Consider the following 23,192-nt stretch of genomic DNA (forward strand, 5'->3'; position numbering starts at 1 on the left):
TGGTCTTGATTGCAACATTCTCTTATGACATCTTTAATCACAAATCTACCATATTAACAGTGAACTAAACTTTAGCAGGTCATTGATCCTCTAATTTTGGTAAAAGCTCCTTAAATCAGTTTTGTAATTTATCTTGCAAATGTTACATAATATTTAATATTTGCCTAATACAGTGATAATTTCACTTGAGGTGAGAGCTTTTAATTTAAATGTCCTCTGTTGCTTAATGAGACTTAACTTCTGAGTATCTGCAGTATTTGTATTATTTGCATTCATTTATTCTGACAAACACATGCATACATTGAAAGTAGAGATGAGCGGGTTCGGTTCTCCGAGAACCGAACCGCCCTGAACTCCACGTGGTTTACACGGGTCCGAGGCAGGCTCGGTTCTTCCCGCCTGACTCGGAAAACCCAAACGAGGGAAAACGTCATTTTATTATTATTATTATTATTATCATTTATTTATATGGCGCCACAAGGGTTCCGCAGCGCCCAATTACAGAGTACATATGCACATAATCAAAACAGTGACTTACAGTTGAAATCAATTTTGGACAAGTACAGGGTAACTATGCATAACTACACCAGTAAATGACAGAGATAAGTTCCAGGTGGCCCAAAAACTGTGATTTGGGCAGTTGAGAATTATTAAAGAAGAAAAGGGTGAGCACATGAGGGAAGAGGGCCCTACTCGTGAGAGCTTACATTCTAGGGGTAGGGGTAGACAGACAGGGGTGACACAGATGGGGTACATAGAGAGCATGGAACAGGGGGTTAGGATGAGATTTGGCTGGGTTTGGTAAAGAAATGGGTCTTGAGAGCCCGTTTGAAGTTTTGTAGAGAGGTGGAGAGTCTGAGGGGGAGAGGTAAAGAATTCCAAAGGAAGGGAGCATCATCATCCCGCTGCCGGATTCTCGCGAGATTTGGATTCCATATAAAGTGCCGCGCGTCGCCGACATTTTCACTCATGCATTGTAGAGAGAGCGGAAAGGACGTGGTTACGTTCTCTCAGTGGAAATCTCAATATCAGTGCTCAGAAGTGCTTACTTATTGCTTCTCAGTAATACTAGTAGTGTGTCTCATCCAGTGGTTAAAGTGGGCCGGAACGGGACGGAACTGCGTTCCGTCACCTCTAATTGCAGGCGGAACCAGTTCCGCCTCCGCCCGGCCACAGCATCATGTCCCTGTTCCATTATAAAGGTGGCAGCGGCCGCCAGCCAATCACGGCTCGCGGACCGGCTGCAGCACCAATTAGAAGTAGATGAGGCTTTTTCAAAATCTGGCGTGAGCCAATCACGGCTCGCAGACCGCCAGCCAATGAAAAGCTGCCAAGTGGCAGCTTCTCATTAGCTGACGGTCCAGGAGCCATGAATGGCGCTCAGCCGGCGCCAGGTTCAAAGTGCCCTCACTCCCCCCCTCTGCCGCAGCCACAGCCGCCGGAGTGTGACTGAGCCGCGGGCTGTAACGCCCGATCCCCCCCCCCCCGCAAATAGACTGTGCGGTGCGGCTGCCGGCAGCTGCCTCCACTAACTGAGGAGAGGACGGAGGCAGGCTGGCTTAATGTACGGGGAGCAACAGTAGCTGCAGAGAAAGTTGCAGCTCCTCCCAGGCAGACCTCCCATGTGACAGAGCTGGCCGGCCGGGTGAGGCAGGACGGAAATGTTTGCAGTGAACTGTACTGCAGTTGAGCACAGGTATTTGTTTTAAGTGTAGGGGGGGGCTTAGTTGGCCGGGTGAGGAACCCACTGCCCTGGTGTTTGGAAGGAAGAGGGGGGGGTGCTATGTGTTTATAAGCTACGTGTGTATCATGTGCTGTGTGCATGTATCCTATGTGTGTATCATGTGCTGTGTGCATGTATCCTGTGTGTGTATCATGTGCTGTGTGTATGTATCCTGTGTGTGTATCATGTGCTGTGTGCATGTATCCTGTGTGTGTATCATGTGCTGTGTGTATGTATCCTGTGTGTGTATCATGTGCTGTGTGTATGTATCCTATGTGTGTATCATGTGCTGTGTTCATGTATCCTATGTGTGTATCATGTGCTGTGTTCATGTATCCTGTGTGTATCATGTGCTGTGTTCATGTATCCTGTGTGTGTATCATGCGCTGTGTTCATGTATCCTGTGTGTGTATCATGTGCTGTGTGCATGCATCCTGTGTGTGTATCATGTGCTGTGTGTATGTATCCTGTGTGTGTATCATGGCCTGTGTTCATGTATCCTGTGTGTGTATCATGTGCTGTGTTCATGTATCCTATGTGTGTATCATGTGCTGTGTTCATGTATCCTATGTGTGTATCATGTGCTGCGTTCATGTATCCTGTTTGTGTATCATGGCCTGTGTTCATGTATCCTGTTCGTGTATCATGGCCTGTGTTCATGTATCCTGTTTGTGTATCATGGCCTGTGTTCATGTATCCTGTTTGTGTATCATGTGCTGTGTTCATGTATCCTGTTTGTGTATCATGTGCTGTGTTCATGTATCCTATGTGTGTATCATGTGCCGTGTGTATGTATCCTATGTGTGTGTATGTGCTGTGTGTGTGTATGCATGCTATGTGTGTATGTGTATATGCTGTGTGTATGTATGCTCTGTGTGTATATGTATGCATGCTCTGTGTGTATGCATGCATGTATGCTCCGTGTGTGTGTCTGCAGTGTGTATGTTTGATCCGAGTAGTTATGTATATATGTTTTTGAAAGTACGCCATGAATGTATGTATGCTGTGTGTAAGTATGTATGTATATGTACAGAAGTGTATGTATGTGTGTATGTATATATATATATATATATATATATATATCTATCTCTCACAACAGTCTGCCGTACTGTGTAAAAGGGGGGACTCTGAAAATTGTGGGCATTGTGTGTAAAGGGCACTAGTATGTGGGGCGGGCAATGTGAATAAGATTGTGCTACTGTGAAGCATTATTTTGAATTGGTGGTACTTTTGTGTGGCCACGCCCCTTCCTTGTGAGGCCACACCCTTTCTGTGGCATTGCAGGTGAGGTGAGTTCCCCCACCTCTCCAAGACCACTTTAAGCCCTGGTCTCATCCTGCTCAGTGTTAGTTCTAGTATCCTCATCAGTGCTCAGTATCACTGCTCATTGTATTGTGCTGCATTGTGGTGCTCAGTATACTACAGTACATTACTAATAGTCCAGTGCTGCATCTTGCTGCTCAGTGTCAGTTCTAGTATCCTCATCAGTGCTCAGTATCACTGCTCATTGTCTTGTGCTGCATTGTGATGCTCAGTATATTACAGTACATTACTAATAGTCCAGTGCTGCATCTTGCTGCTCAGTGTCAGTTCTCAGTATCATCCTCATCAGTGCTCAGTATCACTGCTCATTGTCTTGTGCTGCATTGTGGTGCTCAGTATACTACAGTACATTACTAATAGCCCAGGGCTGCATCTTGCTGCTCAGTGTCAGTTCTCAGTATCATCCTCATCAGTGCTCAGTATCACTGCTCATTGTCTTGTGCTGCATTGTGGTGCTCAGCATACTACAGTGCATTACTAATAGTCCAGGGCTGCATCTTGCTGCTCATTGTCAGTTCTAGTATCCTCATTAGTGCTCAGTATCACTGCTCATTGTCTTGTGCTGCATTGTGTGGTGCTCAGTATACTACAGTACATTACTAATAGTCCAGGGCTGTATCTTGCTGCTCAGTGTCAGTTCTCAGTATCATCCTCATCAGTGCTCAGTATCACTGCTCATTGTCTTGTGCTGCATTGTGGTGCACAGTATACTACAGTACATTACTATTAGTCCAGGGCTGTATCTTTCTGCTCAGTGTCAGTTCTCAGTATCATCCTCATCAGTGCTCAGTATCACTGCTCATTGTCTTGTGCTGCATTGTGGTGCACAGTATACTACAGTACATTACTATTAGTCCAGGGCTGTATCTTTCTGCTCAGTGTCAGTTCTCAGTATCATCCTCATCAGTGCTCAGTATCACTGCTCATTGTCTTGTGCTGCATTGTGGTGCTCAGTATACTACAGTACATTACTAATAGTCCAGGGCTGCATCTTGCTGCTCAGTGTCAGTTCTCAGTATCATCCTCATCAGTGCTCAGTATCACTGCTCATTGTCTTGTGCTGCATTGTGTGGTGCTCAGTATACTACAGTACATTACTAATAGTCCAGTGTCTTGTGCGGCATCTTGCTGCTATAGTGTGCAGTGGTAGTGCCCTGTCACTGTGCATAGGTCATCATCATTCCAGTCACAGTATTATCTGGTATCTATCTAGTGGTATCTAATTCCAGACATTACTGTCGTCTAATTCCAGATCTATTACTGGCATATAATTCCACACATTAAAAAATGGAGAACAAAAATGTGGAGAGTAAAATAGGGAAAGATCAAGATCCACTTCCACCTAGTGCTGCTGAAGCTGCTGCCACTAGTCATGGCAGAGACAATGAAATGCCCTGGCCTATGTTTATGGCTAGTGGTTCAGCTTCACATGAGGATGGAAGCACTCATCCTTCCGCTAGAAAATTGAAAAGACTTAAACTGGCAAAAGCACAGCAAAGAATTGTGCGTTCTAAATCAATAATCCCCAGGGAGAGTCCAAATGTATCAGCGGGTGCGATGCCTGACCTTTCCAACACTGGACGGGAACAGGTGGCTCCTTCCACCATTTGCACGCCCCCTGCAAGTGCTGGAAGGATCACCCATAATCCAGTTCCCAATATTCAAATTGAAGATGTCACTGTTGAAGTACACCAGGATTAGGAAATGGGTGTTGCTGGCGCTGAGGATGAAATTGACAAGGAGGATTCTGATGGTGAGGTGGTTTGTTTAAGTCAGGCACCTGGGGAGACACCTGTTGTCCGTGGGATGAATAAGGCCATTGACATGCCTGGTCAAAATACCAAAAAAATCACCACCTCGGTGTGGAATTATTTCAACAGAAATGCGGACAACTGGTGTCAAGCTGTGTGTTGCCTTTGTCAAGCTGTAATAAGTAGGGGTAAGGACGGTAACCACCTCGGAACATCCTCCCTTATACGTCACCTGGAGCGCATTCATCAGAAGTCATTGACAAGTTCTAAAACTTTGGCTGACAGCGGAAGCAGTCCACTGACAACTAAATCCCTTCTTCCTCTTGTACCCAAGCTCCTGCAAACCACACCACCAACTCCCTCAATGTCAATTTACTCCTTAGACAGGAACGCCAATAGTCCTGCAGGCCATGTCACTGGCAAGTAGGACGAGTCCTCTCCTAACTGGGTTTCCTCCGATGGATCCTTGAGTGTAACGCCTACTGCTGCTGTTGCTGCTGTAGCTGCTGTTGTTGCTGCTGGGAGTCGATCGTCATCCCAGAGGGGAAGTCGTAAGACCACTTGTACTACATCCAGTAAGCAATTGACTGTCAAACAGTCCTTTGCGAGGAAGATGAAATATCACAGCAGTCATCCTGTTGCAAAGCGGATAACTCAGGCCTTGACAACTATGTTGGTGTTAGACGTGCATCTGGTATCCACCGTTAGTTCACAGGGACTTAGAGATTTGCTTGAGGTAGTGTGTCCCTAGTACCAAATCCCATCTAGGTTCCCCTTCTCTAGGCAGGCGATACCGAGAATGTACACAGACGTCAGAAAAAGAGTCACCAGTGTCCTAAAAAATTCAGTTGTACCCACTGTCCACTTAACCACGGACATGTGGACAAGTGGAGCAGGGCAGACTCAGGACTATATGACTGTGACAGCCCACTGGGTAGATGTATCGCCTTCCGCAGCAACAACAGCGGCGGCACCAGTAGCAGCATCTCGCAAACGCCAACTCGTTCCTAGGCAGGCTACGCTTTGTATCACAGCTTTCCACAGCTTTCCATAAGAGGCACACAGCTGACAACCTCTTACGGAAACTGAGGAACACAATCGCAGATTGGCTTACCCCCATTTGGACTCTCCTGGGGATTTGTGATATTGGATAACGCCACCAATATTGTGCGTGCATTACATGTGGGCAAATTCCAGCACGTCCCATGTTTTGCACATACAATGAATTTGGTGGTGCAGAATTTAAAAAAAAAACGACAAGGGCGTGCAGGAGATGCTGTCGGTGGACCGAAGAATTACGGGACACTTTCGGTATTCAGCCACCGCGTGCCGAAGACTGGAGCGCCAGCAAACACTCATGAACATGCCATGCCATCAGCTGAAGCACGAGGTGGTAACGAGGTGGAATTCAACACTCTATATGCTTCAGAGGATGGAGAAGCAGCAAAAGGCCATTCAAGCTTATACATCTGCCTATGCTATAGGCAACGGAGAGGGAATGCACCTGACTCAAGCGCAGTGGAGAATGATTTCCATGTTGTGCAAGGTTCTCCAACCCTTTGAACTTACCACACGTGAAGTCAGTTCAAACACTGCCAGCCTAAGTCAGGTCATTCCCCTCATTAGGCTTTTGCAGAAGCAGCTGGAGAGATTGAAGGAAGAGCTAAAACAGAGCGATGCCTCTAGGCATGTGGGACTTGTGGATGGAGCCCTTCATTCGCTTAACCAGGATTCACGGGTGGTCAATCTGTTGAAATCAGACCACTACATTTTGGCCACCGTGCTCGATCCTAGATTTAAAACCTACGTTGGATCTCTCTTTCCGGCAGACACAAGTCTGCAGAGGTTCAAAGACCTGCTGGTGAGAAAATTGTCAAGTCAAGCGGAATGTGACCCGTCAACAGCTCCTCCTTCACATTCTCCCGCAACTGGGGGTGCGAGGAAAAGGCTAAGAATTCCGAGCCCACCCGCTGGCGGTGATGCAGGGCAGTCTGGTGCGAGTGCTGACATCTGGTCCGGACTGAAGGACCTGCCAATGATTACTGACATGTCGTCTACTGTCACTGCATATGATTCTGTCACCATTGAAAGAATGGTGGAGGATTATATGAGTGACCGCATCCAAGTAGGCACGTCAGACAGTCCGTACGTATACTGGCAGGAAAAAGAGGCAATTTGGAGGCCCTTGCACAAACTGGCTTTATTTTACCTAAGTTGCCCACCCTCCAGTGTGTACCCCGAAAGAGTGTTTTGTGCAGCCGGTCACCTTGTCAGCGATCGGCGTACGAGGTTACTTCCAGAAAATGTGGAAAATTAATTATAATAAATTCCTCCGTGGAGACATTTACCAGCAATTGCCTCCAGAAAGTACACTGGGACCTGTGACAGTGGATTCCAGTGGGGACGAATTAATAATCTGTGAGGAGGAGGATGTACACAGTGAAAGGGGTGAGGAATCAGGGGTTGAGGATGAGGTGGACATCTTGCCTCTGTAGAGCCAGTTTGTGCAAGGAGAGATTGATTGCTTCTTTTTTGGTGGGGGCCCAAACCAACCAGACCCTGTCACTGAAATGATGGGTTTGTTAAAGTGTGCATGTCCTGTTTATACAACATAAGGGTGGGTGGGAGGGCCCAAGGACAATTCCATCTTGTACCTCTTTTTTTTATTTATCTTTGCATCATGTGCTGTTTGGGGACTATTTTTAAGTGCCATCCTGTCTGACACTGCAGTGCCACTCCTAGATGGGCCAGGTGTTTGTGCTGCCCACTTGTGTCGCTCAGCTTAGTCATCCTTCAACCTTGGTGCAAATTTTAGGACTAAAAATAATATTGTGAGGTGTGAGGTGTTCAGAATAGACTGGAAATGAGTGGAAATTATGGTTATTGAGGTTAATAATACTATAGGATCAAAATGACCCCCAAATTCTATGATTTAAGCTGTTTTTGAGGGTTTTTAAAAAACAAAAAAACACCCGAATCCAAAACGCATCCGAATCCGACAAAAATTCGAAAGGGTGGTTTTGCCAAAACGTGTCCGAATTCAAAACACGACCGCGGAACCGAATCCAAAACCAAAACACAAAACCCGAAAAATGTCTGCTGCACATCTCTAAAAGTGTGTCCGAACCAATCCTTGAATTTACTGTATGAGCCATATTTTAACTATACTGTTTGAGATTAAGAACACATTCTTCTATACGCTCAACATGGATAGAGCATGTTAATACACATCAATACAACAATGCAACCTTCACTGCAACTACTTTGTTTAGATAAATCCAGTTGGCTAACAGAGTGGTCTTTCAACGATACCCAGCAACCAGTGGGTGGGTGTCATACAGTGACTGGTCAATAATAAAATAAATATATATATAGAGATCAAAAAGTGCTAAACCCCAATAATCGTATAAAGACAATCATTCAATATGCCCAAATACATGCTTTATAGCAATATGGGTTCCTCCTCTGTTTGTTAACATTTTTATATGGTTAATCCGTCATTGGTGCTCACTTTTCTTGTTGTTGTATGCACATGAAAAAAGAAAGAAAAACATAATAATGTGTAGTAGTTCTTTTTCTGTGTTATTCACACCAACCACTGTGTAAATCACACAGATGCTATTTGACAGGTGAGACAATTCCGCATCTTAAGAAATTGTAGTGGGACAACATACCATACTCACATAGAATTAGAGAGTAGACATGCATTTATATGGGTGGCACTTATTCTATAACACCAACCAGATCTTCCCCATGTGTGAGAGATACAAAATATACCCCACTCACTCTGCTAACTGGTGGGATAAACAGATGAAGGTATCTTTAAATAAATTCTTGACAACAGATAAGCATACCAAACTCATAGTATTGATAGTGGATTCTTTCATATAAAGGTATCTTTATGGATTTAAACTGTTCATAATTCAATCCAATCCAGAGTGTACCTTAATTGATTATCTATTCTAAAGCATACTATCTATCTATCTATCTATCTATCTATCTATCTATCTATCTATCTAATAATCACTTTTTTCCTACCAGCTAATAAAATGAAAACAGCTTGTTGCAGGAAGTTGTAGGTAAAAAATAAGACTAGCCACAAAAGGTTGGGCATTAAACAGTTATAAAACCCACAATACAGCACTTACCCTGTTGTTATCTAAGTTCTTACTTATGGTTCTAACAATAAAATTTCACACCCACCCTAGAGAGCAAATCTCTATTTTTAAGCATGTCAGCCACTGGGCCAACTTAAACTCTCTGCTAACAAACAGAAACAGGTCAACACAACAACAGATCTCATGCTTCAAGGACACATCAATTGTTACTATATTTTGAAAACCCAATATATAGTGTATAACTATGCACAGGAAACTTGAGTATATTAAAACTCTTTGCAAATAGAGAAACCCCTTGTATGCTAAAGGGTAGTAACACCAGTTTATAAACTGTAATGAAGATAGTCTTTATTACTTCTGCAGGCAGGTTACACTATAATTCATAATTTATGCAAATTATACAATGGACAATAAATTACAGATACCTTTCAGTTTGAACATAAATCAATTGCTCTTTGCATCATTATTGACAAAAGAAAGACTAGTCTGATGTGATGGACAGATATCTGAGAGAATACTTTTATACCAACACTGACATTATACTGCAATAAAAGGAAACATATTAACCTTCTTTAAAGGAAAATACAACTTTAATGGGGGCTGCAGCATATTGCTGTGTAATCCAGTAAACAAAATCTAAAATCACTTATGAGACTAAACTATCCCTATCCACAGAGATATTTCATAATCCCTTCTTTCTGGCCACTGATCATGATTACATTAGCTACTAATGATGCATATCACCAGCTGGTGCCACGCTTGGTGCTGCAGATGGTGGTGTTCACAGGAAAGAGGTGCCCACCAAAAAATAAAAGAACACATTAAAATGTTGCAGAAGTAGCCTAAGACTTCTTGGGCACTATCTGCTTTCTATCCATGGGAGGGAGGCAATGTTGACCACAGTATGGGAGTGGGTCAGACCAATGCCTCCTCACCAGCACATTCCCCTGCATTTTAGTCAACTTGGACAAAATCTTCTCTTTCATGTTAGCTGCCCCTGATTGGGTGCTGGGGACCTTCCTTGATAGTTCACCTAACACTTCATCAAGCCACACACCCTCAGTGAGACAAATCTGATACAGTAGATGCCTTTCCTTATTTTTTTTTTTTTTTTTTGCAGTATTATTGGCTACAGTGCAGTCCCACCCCTAGTTCCAGGGGAGGCTGCGCTCATAGCTGCTTCACCTCTGATCTCTCCCTGACAGACCCTGTATTTCCCACAGAGCCCTTCAAATTTGGTGCGTTTTGACCATAAAAATGATTTAAATAATACAAACATAACAGTTATAAGTTATAAATAGCTTCTCTGTGTTATTATAATAAGTTTTATAGTCATATTCTATCGAATGTTTATGCCACATGATGTCCATGATGTCCATGACTTCAGGAACCAACCAGTCCTCTTAATATATAACCTTTCTCCAAAGACTGTGGGCTCTGTTTTCGGCCAGCCAATGCATGTCTGGGCATATGTACAGCTGCATTGGAGGACTACATATGTAATGATGTTCAGCGGCAAGAGCAGTACAGTGAACGCATGTCTGATTCATCACGTCAATGATACAATGCAATAGATTTTCCAGTACTTCAAATTATACTGTAGTGCTACAGATTTTCTTCATATCTGTAGAGATGAACAGTTTTGATTTGTTGTAATTATTTTGAGTTGAACTGAGTTCTGTCTTGGGTCACTTTGGGGTCGGATCTTAATTTAAAAATGGAATTTCAGGTGTTTTTGATGGCAATAAGCCCTCCCTTGTGATTTAAGGTGCCATTTCAACCTTTTGACCATGTCAACCATATGCATGGTACCATTTGGTGTCGATCTTTTGACCTATCATCCATATACCGATTTTACCAAAACAACAACAAATCACAGGGGTCTGCGCCATCTCTACATATGTGAAACAACCAGTTAATATTTCTAGTCCTGAAGTGTTGTGATTACAAACAGCTGTAGAAATCCCCAAATGACTTATATATGTGTCTGTCTTTCCCTGTGGGGTTGATACTTAGTTTACAACCACTCTCGCTTTCTGTCCTAATGCAGCTATTTCCTTATTTTAGCAATCAACATAATTATTTTTGACACTATTTCCCTTGACATATTAAATCATTTTGCTTTTGCTGTCTGTTCATAATGCACCAGCATTTTGGATTCCAACTATTTCTATTTATTAGAATGTGTTACTGTATCTCCAGTGTTAACATCCACAAAAAAGTGCCAGGGCTAAGTGGCTGTCAGAAGATAGCATGCTAATGAGTACACAGAGCTCTGCAGGAAGATTACTTACTGGTGTGTGCTTTAAATAATATGAGGCTTAATAGAGTGTCAGACTAAACTCCAGTACAATAGAGGCTCAACTCTCAGCCAATTTGCTCCTATTTGGCCATTCCTTACAGCATAGCAGTTCAAGAAACTGAATGCTATGAATCAGTAGTACTGCAGAACGCCTGATTCAGAGCTGTATGCAAACGCTGTTGCAGCTGCAAATTTGTATGCCAGGATTTGCATTGAAACACTCATTGCAGGTTTCTCTGAACCGCTGCTTGCGTACGCAGGTGCACATCAATCAAACATTAGCTTCTGAGTAACCCTGGCCACTGAAAGTAAGACACATTGTAACTGTGTATGAGATCGCAGTCGCAAGCTGTGACATGCCTGCGAAATGGTCACGCCGGTATTTAAGATGTCCCTACCCCATTCAAAACCACAAACGGTTCCATACTGTCAATCACCATGGGAATAAATCCTCCTAAGGGGGAGATGTACTAAGCAGTGATAAAAGTGGAGAAGTGAGCCAGTGGAGAAGTTGCCCATGGCAACCAATCAGCATTGATGTAACATTTATAATTTGCATAATATAAAAGTATACAGAGCAGCTGATTGGTTGACATGGGCAACTTCTCCACTGGCTCACTTCTCCACTTTTATCACTGCTTAGTACATGTCCTCCTTAGAAACATGCACAGTGCCTAAAAAAAATACTCCACTGTGCAGGGTATACAACATCGGTATTACGTCTATCTCTGCATCAGGCACTGTAAGCAGTTTGATAACCACTGGATGCAACAACAGACTCTGAATGATGGCCCAAATGTAACAGCATGTGAGTTCTAGGCAGTGGCAAGATTTTAGTAATGATGAAGCTGCTAAATTTAATGCAGCAGTTTGTTATACAACTGATTTTATCTTAAAAAAAAATCCCACTTTCAATTTATCAGCTACATCGCCACTTGTAACTCATCTTAGGCCGATAAGTGCCTAGATATTGTTCTGTCAATCACAAAAGTTAAAATGCACTGAATATATCCCATCTTATGCTACTGTAAAGACTCCTTTGATTTTCAGATGTTTTTAATAGCAGAAGGGTACTGTCAATTTGTTTTTATATAAATCTGAAACAGTTTTGTGGATTAATTTTAAATAATGATTTAGTAACTTTGAAATTCTCATTTGTTCTTATGTGTTCTGCTATTATTGTATTTCATTATGCTATTTTTACTGTATTAATTGAAACCATGACATTTGTGTGCCAAAAGTACAATTTAGTATGTATTCAAGACAATGCAATTTGTTACTGACAAATTTAATTTGAAATAAACAATAGTATTCCCTAATACTGGGCAAATTAACATACTTTATATTACTATAAATGGAAAATCAGCGCAAGCTAGATAAAATGCATATCCAATTAAACTAATGGATTTCTCTAAACCTCTATTGTATGCTGGCAATTAGTCCTGCGTTCAGTCGATCTCTTGGAAACCCATATAGAAAGTAGATTTTACCATCTTTTGATTGCTCAGTGGATGAGTTATCCACTGCAGTGTGTATTAGTAGTGAATCATTCACATTACATTAACAATCTTTGTCATATAGTTAAATCCAGGGACGTACAGGGGCTGTATTACAGTCCTGGCATATTATTGTGTGCGCAGGAAATTGGGCGTGGTCATGTCTTACAGGGGTGTGCTGCAAGCCATGTGGGCCTGGCCTTACAGCATGCCACCTCTCTCTGTATTATGCCGGGCAGCCAAGCAAAGCGCCGGGATCCTGAGCTGCATGGTCAGCCCCTGTCTATGTGAGCCGGGCAGCCGAGCAGATTGACAGGAGGCTGAACTGCTTGGCCAGCCGCGGTCTCTTTTTGTGGCTGCACCGCCCCAAAAGACCATCAGCCTTTATGAAATTTACCAGAAGTGCCAGGTGGGCAGTCCAGCCCTGGATAAATCAGTTCTACCTACTTTGCTGGTAGCAAATACTTCTATTTTGAGCAATTGAAAGAAAATGTTTGTAATTTTATCAAGTATAATACTACATGTTTATAAATGTATGCAATTACATAGCTAAGATTGTCTATGAGTTAATAGTAAAAAGGCTGTGTGAACTGGCGGTATATAGTATCAACCATGTGATACAAAGCCAATGGTATTGATTCACATTACATACTTTAGTATATAATGGTTTAGTATAATACAGTAGATTTAATTTTATAAGATCATTCACAATTTACTATCTAAAATTGTCATAATTTTTCCAGTTTTTATATATTCATTGCTGGTGAAAAATGTGTACATTTCTTGCAGAACATTATCACTTGCATGATTAGGGTAATATATGTAACTATTTATTTCAACACTAAATATATAGCTATACAAACTGCTCATAATAGAAACTTTATAAACATTCATTTTTAGCATTCTCACTGAAAAGGATTATGTACATAATAAATGTAAGCAATAAATAAAACTGTGATGGATCACTGTTTTCATCCTCAATGAAAAGTGTTACAGAATCTTCCCCAATGGCAATATGGTTATAAATATACATTAGTTAGGAACATTACAGGCGTTCAACAGTCTATTATAGTAGAATCCCTTTATTAAAATTATAGTGGGTCAAATTTAACAGCTCTCTTCTATATACCTACTCGAATAACTAATCTTTATGATACTGTATATGGGAATAGATGCGCTAAGAGGAAGGGGGTGCAGGTACAGATTAATGGCTCCTGCAGAGGCCTGAGAGTGCAGGGAAGGAGTAATCACACCACCTCCCACAATACTGTCACCACAAACCTGGTGCACACACCCATGTTAAGGACACCATAACACCATGGATAGGTGATACTGAACAAGGAGGTAAAGCCATGACCCCTCTGGTGGCCTCGTAAGTCTCAGAAGTCTCTCTTCCTTCCTCATGTCTGACCTCTCCCAATTTTGTATTTTATAAGTGCATGTGAAAGAATCTTTTTATGTTGTTTTAGATTTTTGGTGTTTTTTTATTCACGTTATATTATTACTATAGGTACACTGGAGTTATCTCATAATATCAGATAAACAAATATACATATAGATTTTTTTTATATTTTTTTGCTAAGGGATGGAAACATTTTTTACCAAGGCAGGTGTCAATATGGAATTCTCTGAAACTATCTTTCTCTGATGCTGAGAATTATAATACATTATGTTCAGAACGTTTCTTTATGTGATACTGGTGATAGTTTTTCAAGTCAGCATATAAAACTGGAAATTCTCAGGTGGAAAAAGAGAGCTATAAACATTGACCTTCATTCTGTTTTATTTTTATAAATTGAAAGGACCAACCAAGCGGATTAGTGCACAGCGTTTCTGCAATAGGACGTTCAAACACAGATATTTGTAGGAAATGAATAGAAGTATTAAACAAAGATTCTTTTCACTTGATTTTATTGAGTATTGAAAAATCCAACCATGAATGTGTAAAATCTATATCAAGGTTAAGATTTTGTTGGAAAACTCCATAAGTTCAAAAAGAGAAATTTCTTGCACAGATTGGTTAGCTAAAACTGAAGGATTAATAGAGAAAAAATGTAAAGGAAATCTGAGATACAAAAGGGATAAATGAGTCAAAAAGAACCATAATGAGATAAGGGTATACAGTGGAGGTACTGTAGTTTATGACAGTTTAAACATAGACCAATATACTGTACACTGAAGATCACATCACTTACCCTAAATAAGTACAGAATACACTGATTACAGTGAACATACATTTCATAAGAAAAGCAGATTTTTTTTAACAAAAAGTCAACATAAGGATGAATATTAAATTTACAGATACACAAAAACAAAACAAAACAAACAAACAAACAAACAAACAAACAAACAAAGCCAATAACAGGTGTGGCATGTGCTGCCACTATTTAAAAATGAACAGGAAAGGGGAGGGCAACATGATTTATAATTTGTCCTTGCATCTATGGATATCAGCTAAAACTAGTTAAAAAGAAAGAAATTAATTTTGTTCCCACAACCTGGTTTTCTGAATCTTAGTGGAAAGTAGACCTTTACACAATGGGGAGTACATTGAGTCTTAGACTGAATTGAAGTTGAATAATAAGAATAATCTTATTTTTTACTTACAACTTCCTGCAACAAGCTGTTTTCATGTTATTAGCTGGTAGGAAAAAAAAGTGATTATTATTTAGATAGACAGATAGATAGATAAATAGATATATAGATAGATATAGATAGATAGATTTCTGACTACCTATTGCTCATTAGACTTCAGATTTAGGGCTGCCCTAATTGTAGACTGGTGGACCACAATGCGTTCTGTAAAAGATCTTTCAGTTTACCAATATACAACAAGCCGCATGGACAGAAAATTTGCTAAATTACAAAATTGGTGTTACATGTAAGGTGATGCCCAATAAAAAGTTTTACCAGGAAGGGGGTACTAGAATTATATCTTCTACTATGCGATATCTCCTTTGCTTCTGGACAAAAAGTGTGTACAGTAGGTTGAGTTTTGCCCAAATTGGTAACATCCGTTTTAACATTAAAATCTCACAAGTTGCTACCTCTAGCATTGCATACCTTCAAATTGGTATCAGCAAGTTTTTGCTCATGATAGGTTTGAATGAATGGCCAAGATTGTTTTTGAATCCTTTTGATGCAATTACTACACTGATTATAACGATCAACCCAAGGGGGTCTTCTCTGTTTTAATTAGCTTCTATCAATGCTTAACACTTTTTGTTTGGCTTATTCCAATAGCTCAGGGTGGTATCTTTATTTCTGAATTATACAATTCATCTGAGTTGTGCCCACTTTTGGATCACTGTTAATGCGTTTGACATGAAACAGATGTGAATACGGTAATCCCAAATGTAAAGGAATGGGGTGATTATTATCATTGGTTTATTTAGAGTACAATAACATACTCACAGATTGGCCATATCTGGTGATTTTTACATCTAAGTAATTGACTTCTCTATCACAATGCATTATGCTGCTCTATCAGTTCAATAAATTACTTCTTAGCTCCTTGACAGTATATCAGCATGCCATCAATAAAGCAGATAAAAAAATCAAATCTTACCAGCAACCAAAAGGGTATCAAAAATACTTCATGTTCTGTGTTAAACATATAAATGTTAGCATAAGTTTGGGCAAAACTGGACCCCATTGCACAACTCTTTAACTGTAGGTAAAATTTACCATCATAATGTAAAAAGGTATTTGTAAGGACCATATGTAATAATTCCAGAGTCAAATTAAGATCAGGTCTTTCATACAGAGGATGCTGGAATAAGAATATTTTCGCATACAGTACAATAACCTTTCTTCATGAGGAATAGCAGTGTATAAATTGAAAATGTCCACACTGCACAAATATCACCCGTAATCCTGTAATTTATTCAGATGTTTAGTTGTATCCAATAAAAATGAGGATAGTGCGGTATGCAAGGTTGTTCCAGCCCACCTACATGGATGGCTCTCCCACAGGCCACAGCTATTGCTCCCGTTCCCGGACTGCTGTAGCTCCATCCCAGCCCACAGCATGCTTTCCTGCTCACATAAGTGACACCAATCATCAGAGGAGCTCCGGGGCTGAGCTGCCTGGCTAGAAGATGTCTGACTGGAAGGGGTCTGGAGGCCATTTCACATGTGCATTTCTCAGTGATTTTACTGTTATCTCAGCAGATTCCAGGTACTACTTCAAGCTGGTGAGTGCCTAGCACCGGCATGTCCAAACTGCGGTCCTCCAGCTGTTGTGAAACTACATATCCCAGCATGCCTTGACACAGTTTTGCTGTCAGAGAATGCTAAAGCTGTGTCAGGGCATGCTGGGGTGTGCAGTTTCTCAACAGCTGGAGGGCCGCAGTTTGGACATGCCTGGCCTAGCTATACTAGGGGGACCCCAATAGTGAGCTGAATTGGGGACCCACAGTTCTCCTTTTGAAAGTATCCACACTGCTCTTAGTTATAGTGCATCTCCAACAGTGCGCCCCACACTCTGCTCCTGACTTTAAAGCACCAGACACACAGAGCCAATTGCTTCCAAACTCTACTGTTCCACGTTGCAACCTATGCCCACAACCCTCATGTTTTTATTAGTGATGAGCGGGTTTGGTTCCTCGGAATCCGAACCCCCCCAAACTTCACCCATTTTACACGGTTCCAAGGCAGACTCGGATCTTCCCGCCTTGCTCGGTTAACCCGAGCGCGCTCGAACATCATCATCCCGCTGTCGGATTCTCACGAGATTCATATTCTATATAAGGAGCCGCGCGTCGCCGCCATTTTCACTCGTGCATTGGAGATGATAGGGAGAGGACGTGCAGCGTTCTCTCAGTTTCTGTGTTCAGTGTGCTGCAAATATCTGTGCTCGGTGTGCTGCAAATATCTGTGCTCAGTGTGCTTGCAAATATCTGTGCTCAGTGTGCTGAAAATATCTACGTTCTCTGCCTGAAAAACAATCCATATCTGTGCTGCATTGTAGTATATAGTAGGAGGCAGTGCAGAATTTTGCTGACCAGTGACCACCAGTATTATATAGCAGTACGGTACAGTAGTCCACTGCTCTACCTACCTCTGTGTCATCAAGTATACTATCCATCCATACCTGTGGTGCATTATAGTTGTGCGCAGTATATATAGTAGGAGGACAGTGCAGAATTTTGCTGACCACCAGTATATAATATATAGCAGTACGGTACAGTAGTCCACTGCTCTACCTACCTCTGTGTCGTCAAGTATACTATCCATCCATACCTGTGGTGCATTTTAGTTGTGCACAGTATATATAGTAGGAGGACAGTGCAGAATTTTGCTGACCACCAGTGTATAATATATAGCAGTACGGTACAGAAGGCCACTGCTCTACCTACCTCTGTGTCGTCAAGTATACTATCCATCCATACCTGTGGTGAATTTTAGTTGTGCGCAGTATATAAAGTAGGAGGACAGTGCAGAATTTTGCTGACCACCAGTATATAATATATAGCAGTACGGTACAGTAGTCCACTGCTCTACCTACCTCTGTGTCGTCAAGTATACGATCCATCCATACCTGTGGTGCATTTTAGTTGTGCGCAGTATATATAGTAGGAGGACAGTGCAGAATTTTGCTGACCACCAGTATATAATATATAGCAGTACGGTACAGTAGTCCACTGCTCTACCTACCTCTGTGTCATCAAGCATACTATCCATCCATACCTGTGGTGCATTTTAGTTGTGCACAGTATATATAGTAGGAGGACAGTGCAGAATTTTGCTGACCACCAGTATATAATATATAGCAGTACGGTACAGAAGGTCACTGCTCTACCTACCTCTGTGTCGTCAAGTATACTATCCATCCATACCTGTGGTGCATTTTAGTAGTGCGCAGTATATATAGTAGGAGGACAGTGCAGAATTTTGCTGACCACCAGTATATAATATATAGCAGTATGGTACAGTAGTCCACTGCTCTACCTACCACTGTGTCGTCAAGTATACTATCCATCCATACCTGTGGTGCATTTTAGTTGTGCACAGTATATATAGTAGGAGGACAGTGCAGAATTTTGCTGACCACCAGTATATAATATATAGCAGTACAGTACAGTAGGCCACTGCTCTACCTACCTCTGTGTCGTCAAGTATACTATCCATCCATACCTGTGGTGCATTTTAGTTGTGCGCAGTATATATAGTAGGAGGACAGTGCAGAATTTTGCTGACCACCAGTATATAATATATAACAGTATGGTACAGTAGTCCACTGCTCTACCTACCTCTGTGTCGTCAATTATACTATCCATCCATACCTGTGGTGCATTTTATTTGTGCGCAGTATATATAGTAGTAGGCCAGTGCAGAATTCTGCTGACCACCAGTATATAATATATAGCAGTACGGTATGGTAGGCCACTGCTCTACCTACCTCTGTGTCGTCAAGTATACTATCCATCCATACCTGTGGTGCATTTTAGTTGTACGCAGTATATATAGTAGGAGGACAGTGCAGAATTTTGCTGACCACCAGTATATAATATATAGCAGTACGGTACAGTAGGCCATTGCTATTGATATATATTACTGGTATATAATTCCACACATTAAAAAATGGAGAACAAAAATGTGGAGGGTAAAATAGGGAAAGATCAAGATCCACTTCCACCTCGTGCTGAAGCTGCTGCTACTAGTCATGGCTGAGACGATGAAATGCCATCAACGTCGTCTGCCAAGGCCGATGCCCAATGTCATAGTAGAGAGCATGTAAAATTCAAAAAACAAAAGTTCAGTCAAATGACCCAAAAATCTAAATTAAAAGCATCTGATGAGAAGCGTAAACTTGCCAATATGCCATTTACGACACGGAGTGGCAAAGAACGGCTGAGGCCTTGTCCTATGTTCATGGCTAGTGGTTCAGCTTCACATGAGGATAGAAGCACTCATCCTCCCTCTAGAAAAATGAAAAGACTTAAGCTGGCAAAAGCACAGCAAAGCACTGTACATTCTTCTAAATCACAAATCTCCAAGGAGAGTCCAATTGTGTCGGTTGCGATGCCTGACCTTCCCAACACTGGACGGGAAGAGGTGGCGCCTTCCACCCTTTGTACGCCCCCTGCAAGTGCTGGAAGAAGCACCCGCAGTCCAGTTCCTGATAGTCAAATTGAAGACGTCACTGTTGAAGTACACCAGCATGAGGATATTGGTGTCGCTGGTGCTGAGGAGAAAATTGACAAGGAGGATTCTGATGGTGAGGTGGTTTGTTTAAGTCAGGCACCCGGGGAGACAACTGTTGTCTGTGGGATGAATTTGGCCATTGACATGCCTGGTCAAATTACACAAAAAATAACCTCTTCGGTGTGGAATTACTTTAACAGAAATGCGGACAACAGGTGTCAAGCCGTGTGTTGCCTTTGTCAAGCTGTAATAAGTAGGGGTAAGGACGTTAACCACCTAGGAACATCCTCCCTTATACGTCACCTGGAGCGCATTCATCAGAAGTCATTGACAAGTTCAAAAACTTTGGGTGACAGCGGAAGCAGTCCACTGACAACTAAATCCCTTCCTCTTGTAACCAAGCTCCTGCAAACCACACCACCAACTCCCTCAGTGTCAATTTCCTCCTTAGACAGGAAAGCCAATAGTCCTGCAGGCCATGTCACTGGCAAGTCTGACGAGTCCTCTCCTGCCTGGGATTCCTCCAATGCATCCTTGAGTGTAACGCCTACTGCTGCTGCTGCTGCTGGTGCTGCTGTTGTTGCTGCTGGGAGTCGATCGTCATCCCAGAGGGGAAGTCGGAAGACCACTTGTACTACTTCCAGTAAGCAATTGACTGTCCAACAGTCCTTTGCGAGGAAGATGAAATATCACAGCAGTCATCCTGCTGCAAAGCAGATAACTCAGGCCTTGGCAGCCTGGGTGGTGTTAAACGTGTGTCCGGTACCCACCGTTAATTCACAGGGAATTAGAGAATTTACTGAGTTCTTGTGTGTCCCTGGTACCAAATACCATCTAGTTTCCACTTCTCTAGTCAGGCGATACCGAGAAAGTACACAGACCTCAGAAAAAGAGTCACCAGTGTCCTAAAAAATGCAGTTGTACCCAATGTCCACTTAACCACGGACATGTGGACAAGTGGAGAAGGGCAGACTCAGGACTATATGACTGTGACAGCCCACTGGGTAGATGTATTGCCTTCTGCAGCAAGAACAGCAGCTGTGACACCAGTAGCAGCATCTCGCAAACGCCAACTCGTTCCTAGGCAGGCTACGCTTTGTATCACCGCTTTCCATAAGAGGCACACAGCTGACAACCTCTTACGGAAACTGAGGAACATCATCGCAGAATGGCTTACCCCAATTGAACTCTCCTGGGGATTTGTGACATCAGACAATGCCAGCAATATTGTGCGTGCATTACATCTGGGCAAATTCCAGCACGTCCCATGTTTTGCACATACATTGAATTTGGTGGTGCAGAATTATTTAAAAAACGACAGGGGCGTGCAAGAGATGCTGTCGGTGGCCCGAAGAAATGCGGGCCACTTTCGGCATTCAGCCACCGTGACTGGAGCACCAGCAAACACTCCTGAACCTGCCCCGCCATTATCTGAAGCAAGAGGTGGTAACGAGGTGGAATTCAACCCTCTATATGCTTCAGAGGATGGAGGAGCAGCAAAAGGCCATTCAAGCCTATACAGCTACCTACGATATAGGCAAAGGAGGGGGAATGCACCTGACTCAAGCGCAGTGAAGAATGATTCCAACGTTGTGCAAGGTTCTGCAACCCTTTGAACATGCCACACGTGAAGTCAGTTCAGACACTGCCAGCCTTAGTCAGGTCATTCCCCTCATCAGGCTTTTGCAGAAGAAGCTGGAGACATTGAAGGAGGAGCTAAAACAGAGCGATTCCGCTAGGCATGTGGGACTTGTGGATGGAGCCCTTAATTCGCTTAACCAGGATTCACGGGTGGTCAATCTGTTGAAATCAGAGCACTACATTTTGGCCACCGTGCTCGATCCTAGATTTAAAACCTACGTTAAATCTCTCTTTCCGGCAGACACAAGTCTGCAGAGGTTCAAAGACCTGCTGGTGAGAAAATTGTCAAGTCAAGCGGAACGTGACCCATCAACAGCTCCTCCTTCACATTCTCCCGCAACTGGGGCTGCGAGGAAAAGGCTAAGAATTCCGAGCCCCCCCCCGCTGGCTGCAGGGTAGTCTGGACCGAGTGCTGACATCTGGTCCGGACTAAAGGACCTGCCAACGATTACTGACATGTCGTCTACTGTCACTGCATATGATTCTGTCACCATTGAAAGAATGGTGGAGGATTATATGAGTGACCGCATCCAAGTAGGCACGTCAGACAGTCCGTACGTATACTGGCAGGAAAAAGAGGCAATTTGGAGGCCCTTGCACAAACTGGCTTTATTTTACCTAAGTTGCCCCCCTCTCCAGTGTGTACTCCGAAAGAGTGTTTAGTGCAGCCGCTCACCTTGTCAGCAATCGGCGTACGAGGTTACTTCCAGAAAATGTGGAGAAGATGATGTTTATCAAAATGAATTATAATCAATTCCTCCATCGAGACATTCACCAGCAATTGCCTCCAGAAAGTACACAGGGACCTGAGATGGTGGATTCCAGTGGGGATGAATTAATAATCTGTGAGGAGGGGGATGTACACAGTGAAAGGGGTGAGGAATCGGACGATGATGATGAGGTGGACATCTTGCCTCTGTAGAGCCAGTTTGTGCAAGGAGAGATTGATTGCTTCTTTTTTGTTGGGGGCCCAAACCAACCAGTCATTTCAGTCACAGTCATGTGGCAGACCCTGTCGCTGAAATTATGGGTTTGTTAAAGTGTGCATGTCCTGTTTATACAACATAAGGGTGGGTGGGAGGGCCCAAGGACAATTCCATCTTGCACCTCTTTTTTCTTTCATTTTTCTTTGCATCATGTGCTGTTTGGGGACTATTTTTTGAAGTGCCATTCTGTCTGAAACTGCAGTGCCACTCCTAGATAGGCCAGGTGTTTGTGTCGGCCACTTGGGTCGCTTAGCTTAGCCACACAGCTACCTCATTGCACCTCTTTTTTTCTTTGCATCATGTCCTGTTTGGGGACTATTTTTTTAATCTGCCATCCTGTCTGACACTGCAGTGCCACTCCTAGATGGGCCAGGTGTTTGTGTCGGCCACTTGGGTCGCTTAGCTTAGACATCCGGCGACCTTGGTGCACCTCTTTTTTTCTTTGCATCATGTGCTGTTTGGGGACTATTTTTTGAAGTGCCATCCTGTCTGACACTGCAGTGCCACTCCTAGATGGGCCAGGTGTTTGTGTCGGCCACTTGGGTCGCTTAGCTTAGCCATCCAGCTACCTTGGTGCACCTCTTTTTTTCTTTGCATCATGTGCTGTTTGGGGACTAGTTTTTAAATCTGCCATCCTGTCTGACACTGCAGTGCCACTCCTAGATGGGCCAGGTGTTTGTGTCGGCCACTTGGGTCGCTTAGC

Source organism: Pseudophryne corroboree, chromosome 1, assembly GCF_028390025.1.
Source record: "Pseudophryne corroboree isolate aPseCor3 chromosome 1, aPseCor3.hap2, whole genome shotgun sequence".
Classification (NCBI taxonomy): Eukaryota; Metazoa; Chordata; class Amphibia; order Anura; family Myobatrachidae; genus Pseudophryne; species Pseudophryne corroboree.